At 35.3% G+C, this 6,559-nt stretch overlaps 1 non-coding gene across 1 annotated transcript; it reads left to right on the forward strand.

The window, feature by feature from the left end:
* The first annotated feature begins 5,964 nt into the window (after window positions 1-5,964).
* Window positions 5,965-6,071, forward strand: LOC131235861 (small nucleolar RNA R71). The gene has a single exon (XR_009166378.1). It is a non-coding gene; the product is annotated as a small nucleolar RNA R71 (small nucleolar RNA).
* The last annotated feature ends 488 nt before the right edge of the window (window positions 6,072-6,559 follow it).

The following is a 6,559-nucleotide window of genomic DNA, read 5'->3' on the forward strand; positions in this document are numbered from 1 at the left end:
CAAAAATCTCAAAATCAAATCATCACTTTAGTTTTTATTACTTAGTTTGTTTTACATTTGATTTTTTCCTTATCGCAATTCATCTCCCTGTGGGATCAACTCTGTATTCACGGGATATTACTTATGAACCTCTGCACTTGGAGGCAAGCAATCAAATTTTTGGCACCGTTGCCAACATTTTGCTAGTCCCGAGTAAAATAAGCGAAGAAAAATAAAAATAAGAATAAAAATTAATTCTAGAAACAAAATTAAAATGAAAACAAAATTCTAACTACACCACTTTTGTAGGTAATCTCGATTGTATTTAGCATATATAACAAGCCTTTAAACCCCTAGGTTTCCCCTAGTGGACGAGTTATAGTCTCGTGAGGGTTTCCAGAAATGTTACCCACAAATATTGAAAATATGAAAAATAGTTAAACACTCAGAAATTTATACAATTATGCCTCCATTCATCATATGAATTTCAAAACAAAGCAACACATATCTTAAGTCTAAAATTAGTTAGAACCTCAATTTCCTAATTCATTGCATCCTTGAGTGCAGAGATCTAATCAAAATTTAGAATAGTTATAATCTAATATCCTTAGGTGCTCTGTGACACTAGTCTAACTTTGAGAAATATGTATGTTCTCTATCCTAACTCCTTTCAATCATTCCAAGAATATGAAATCTCTAATTATCTCATTTTCTTCATGTCATTTCTTCTTTTATCATCATATCATCATTATTATAGACTACCCTTAGATGAAGATTCCCACCGGATTTGCTTCATAACCTAAGATATCGTACTTGTAATGGTAACAGTAATGGATACTTATGTATCCTTACTCCGGATTATTGACACGATTATTATGGTCATTGCATTCATGCTCTATAATAAAATTTTCTTTTCCCATCATTTTTTTCAATATTCTCTCTTTTAAGCATATATCAATGGTACTAGTTCATTTATCCTTGTTTGAATCAAAATTTATTATTATAGTTCACATATCATATTCATCACTTAGGTAGCTAGGGTGTATTGTGAATTCAGTACATCAAATTATAATTCACTCTAAATTAGTGATTAGATAATCGAACTTAAGTCTATAATTTTCAGTTATCAGAATTCTGACTATTATCAATCTAGACTAAGTATTAACTTTGCCTTTAGAATTCGCATAATATCATGTTCACATTCTTGTATATAAACATATTATTTTGAAAATGTTGAAATTTTTTTTTTCCATAAACCTAAAAAAACAAAAATAAAAATAATAATAAAATAAACTGAAACAAAAAAAAATTCACATGAATGACTATCCACACCCCCAACCTAAAATCTACATTGTCCCCAATGTACTGATAATGTAATGTAGAGAATAATAAAAATAAAAGAAAGGGTGGATAATACCTACCATGAAGAACTCACTTGTTAGATGACACTAAAAAAATTTAAATATGATACAAATCCTACATAAATGCTCCGTTAGACTAGGAGCATCAATCTGAATATTCTGGCTCATGAAGAGGGACGGACTCCTCTCCCAAATGAAAGTTTTTCATATAAGGCTTCAATCTCTGACCATTAACCTTGTACACATTGGTATTACGTAGATTCTCAATTTCAATAGCCCCATGAGTATATACATTCTTCACAATGAAGGATTTTGTCCATCTGGATCTTAATTTTTGTGGAAAGAATTGGAGACGAGAATTGTACAATAGAACCTTTTGCTGAGGTTTAAAATTTTTTCTCAAAATATTTTTGTCATGGAAAGCTTTGGTAATTTCTCTGTAGATTTTAAAATTTTCATAGGAGTCTCTTCTCAGTTCATCTAATTCATTCAACTCTAATTTCCTTTGTCCACTTGCTTGATCCATATCAAAGTTTAATTTCTTTATTGCCTAGTAGGCTCTATGTTTCAATTCCACAGGCAAGTGGCAAGCCTTTTCATACACCAATCTGTATGGAGACATTCCAATTGGGATCTTATAAGCAGTCTTATAAGCCCATAAAGCATTGGATAGTCTGAGGGACCAATCCTTCCTATCTGGCCTTATAGTTTTCTCTAAAATGTGTTTGATTTCCCGATTAGAAATCTCAGCTTGTCCACTTGTTTGTGGGTGGTATGGGGTGCTCACTTTATGCTTGATACCATATTTCTTCATCAAAGCCTCAAATGTCCTATTGCAAAAGTGAAACCCACCATCACTAATGATAGCCTTTGGAGTTCTAAATCTAGAAAAAATATTTTCCTTGAGGAATCGTATGACCACTTTGCTGTCATTGGTCCTACTTGAAACTGCCTCAATCCACTTTGAAACATAGTCCACACCAACTAATATATAAAGAAATCCAAAAGAAGATAGAAATGGACCCATAAAATCAATACCCCAACAATAAAAAAATCTCCAATGGTAAAATTGGGGATAAATGCATCATGTTGCGCTGGGACACTCTTCCCAACCTTTGACATCTATCATAAGAAACACAAAAAGCATGGGTGTCTTTAAACATGGTGGGCTAGTAAAAACCACATTGTAGGATTTTTGCAGTGGTTTTCTTAGCAGAAAAATGGCCACCACATGCTTCCATGTGGCAAAAAGAAATAACACTTTGAACTTCATCCTCTGGGACACAACGTCTTAAAATTTGATCAGTCTCATATTTATATAACTACGGAGCATCCCAGAATAAATTCCTAACTTCGGTTTCAAAACGCTTCCTATCTTGTGACTTCCAACGATATGACATTTTTTTCGTTACAAGATAGTTCATTATATCCGCATACCAAGGCAATTTGGAGATCGTAAATAATTGTTCATCAAGGAAAGTGTCCTGGATATACATCTCCTTAGTGGAATCATCTAACACCAATCTAGAAAGGTGATCGACCACTATGTTTTCTACTCATTTCTTATCTTTTATCTCTAAGTCAAATTCTTGAAGTAGAAGGATCCGTCTCAAAAGTTTTGGCTTTGCATCCTTCTTAAATAACAAATATTTCAAAGAAGATTAGTCAATGGTCTAGTAATGACACTAAAATCCTCGATGAACCTTCTATAAAAACCAGCATGCCCTATAAGTGATCTAATATCTCTAACAGTTTGGGGGATAGATAGATTAGTTATAATGTCGAGTTTTGAGCGATCTACCTCGATTTCATTTTTGGAGATAACATGGCCCAAAGCAATTCCCTTTTGAACCATGAAATGACATTTCTCCCAATTTAAGATAATGTGTTTCTCTTCACACCTAAACAAGACGAGATAAATTGTTGTGGCATTCCTCAAAACTACTTCCAAATACAGAGAAGTCGTCCATGAAAACCTCAAGAAACTTCCCAACCATATTTGAAAAAATACTCAATATACACCGTTAGAAAGTTGCTGGGGCGTTACACAATCCAAATGGCATCCGTTTGAAAGCAAACGTGCCAAATGAACAAGTGAACGTGGTTTTCTCTTGGTCTTCCAGGGATATCTCTATTTGGTTATATCCGTAATATCCATCAAGGAAACTATAGGAGTAACCTGCTACCATCTCTAAAACTTGATCAATAAATGATAGAAGAAAATGGTCCTTCTTTGTGACCGTATTCAATTTTCTATAGTTAATGCAAACACACCAACCAGTGGTGACACATGTTAGTATGAGTTTATAATTAGATTTTTACACGCTAGTTATTCCGAGTTTCTTTAGAATTACTTGAGTTGGACTCATCCAAACACTATCGGATATTAGGTACATGATTCCCACATCTAAAAATTTAATCACCTCATATTTTACAACTTCTATCATATTTTGATTGAGACACCTTTGAAGTTGTCTAATTGGTTTAGTGTCATCATCGAGGTGGATCCGATGGGTGCATATGGAAGGGCTTATACCCTTAATGTCAAAAATGGTCTAGCTCAATGCTCCTTTGTGTTCCCTTAGAATATTCAACAATTTAATCTCTTGATCCTTATCTAAAAATAAAGAGATCATTACAGGGTAAGTTTCATTTTCACCAAAGTATACATACTTAAGCTCATTTGATAGTGGTTTTAAACTAAACTTTGGAACATTGGTTAGTGATGACAGAGGTCGCGAGTCCTCGATAGATAGGATTTAAGTGCGTGATCTCCATCGGTATCTACCAATGTCCTGGGTGGTAGTGCTCTCATTATCATCACAAATTTCAGTACACACTTTTTCTAAATCAGAATTTTTCAAGTCCCTAATGACTTGAATCAATTTCTTAGTCAAACTAGGTTCCAATTCCTCTTCTTCTATCAAGCAGTCCATGAAATTCAGCTCATGGATCTCATTATTATCAATGGGCTGCTTACATAGATTGAAAATATTTAGCTCTAGAGTCATGTTACTAAAAGACAAGTTCATCATTCCATTCCTGCAATTTATGATTGCATTTGAAGTTGCTGGGAATGGGCGACCTAAAATGATGGGAACGTGAGCGCTAGCATTTACACATGGTTCAGTGTCTAGTATAATAAAATCCACGGAAAAGTAAAATTTCTCCACTTGGACTAGCACGTTTTCTAAAATTCTCCTTAATACCTTAATGGAGTGGTCAATGAGTTGGAGTGTAATCGTGGTTGGTTTAAGCTCGCCTAACCCCATTTTTTTGTAAACCGAATAAGGTACTAAGTTGACACTTGCACCAAAATCTAACAAATCATGCTCAATTTGAAAATTTCCAATAATACAAGGAATAGTGAGACTTCCCAGGTCTTTGTATTTGGGTACAGCCCTTTGTTGAATGATAGCGCTTACTTTCTCAGTAAGGAAGGCCTTTTTGTGCACATTTAATTTTCTCTTTACAGTGCACAAGTCCTTGAGATATTTAGCATATGATGGAATTTGTTTAAGGCATCAAGCAGAAGGATATTGACAGTTACCTTTTGGAGCACATCCAACACCTCTTGATATTTCATGGGGACAATTGGATTCCAACATCTAGATGGGAACGGAACTAGAGGCTTATATGACTTAGTCTCTTTATCCTTTTGTTGTTGTGGCTCTTGAATCACAACTGGTTCATCATTTTCTTGAGACAGTGGCTCATCCTCCGGTATTTCTACCAGTTGCATTATCTTGTTATCAACCTCTTTTCCACTTCTCAAGGTAATGATGGCCTTAGCTTGTTCATGATGTAACTCACTTGGATTTGAGTCTCCAATGAAATGTGTGTTTCGGTTTGGCACAGGTTGAGAAGGAAGGGTGCCTTTTTCCCTAGCATTTAATTGAGTCTCAATCCTAGCCACAGCTGTCTTTAATTCCTAATTTGATTGGATTAAAGACTGATTCATTTGAGCTTGAGAGTTCATAAATGTGGTCAATGCACCTCCACAGATGATCACTTTGGTGGGGACATATATGGTGCATTGTTATGTGCCCCAAAGAAGTTGTTTTATTGAGACATTTGAGGTGCATTGAGCACATTAATTTGTGGTCCATTCCTCCAACTAAGATTAGGATGGTTACGCCAATTTGAATTATACGTGTTTCCCATTGGTTGCATAACTGACCTTTGGTAGTTATTTATAGCATTTGCTTGATCATGCTCATGCGTGATATTTTCTACAACTGAGATTATTAGTCAATCCATTGTGTCATGGTCTGTACCACCACAAATGCTACAAAAATTACCTAAGGAAGTGTTTACTTTAACCATATCAACCTTCTTAATTTCTAAGGATTCGACCTTTCTAACCAATGCAACGAATTTTGCATTAAGGTCGTCTTCCTCTCTTGGGACATACATCACTGCTTTCTCTCTAGGAATGGGTCTAGTTTGGTCTGATTTAGTAGATATATCCCATGTCTGCGTATTCTCTGCTAACATATCTAGAAAATCCCAAGCCTTATTATGATCTTTGTCAAGAAAGGTTCCACCACACATCATCTCTATGAACTGACGGGTATCCCTGGTGAGCCCCTTTCGGAAATCATTAATCACATACTATGATTCATAACCATGATATGGACAAGTAATTAGAATGTCTTTGAAGCGCTCCCAAGCTTTAAAAAATAGTTCATTCTCCTTTTGGGAGAATGACATGATTTCTTGTTTTAGTGCATTTATTTTATGCTCAGTAAAGAACTTTTTCAAAAACTCTCTACTTAAGGCTTGCCATGAAGTGATGGTATTAGGTCTTAGAGAGTTGAGCCATGCTTTGGCCCGATCCTTTAGAGAAAATGAAAATAACCTAAGCACGTACCTATTGCCATTGTTTATTTGAAATGTTCCAATTACTTCCACAAAGTCCTTGAAGTGTAAGTAGGGGCTTTCAGAATCGAAGTCATGAAATTTAGGAATTAATTGAATCACACTTGATTTAAAATCAATGTTCAAATACAAATATAAATACGGCCTATCCAAATGGCCGGCCACTCCAATGCTATCCATAGGAAATGAACATCTTCATCATAGTCATAACAACGGTTCTCACCTTCTAGGGACTCCCTCTTAACATCCGGATAGCTCGACGCACATCCGGATCTGCTCCATCAATTTCAAGCAAATACATAAACACGGCTGTCCAAATGGGCTAGGCCACTCTAGTG

Source organism: Magnolia sinica, chromosome 19, assembly GCF_029962835.1.
Source record: "Magnolia sinica isolate HGM2019 chromosome 19, MsV1, whole genome shotgun sequence".
In the NCBI taxonomy this organism is placed as follows: Eukaryota; Viridiplantae; Streptophyta; class Magnoliopsida; order Magnoliales; family Magnoliaceae; genus Magnolia; species Magnolia sinica.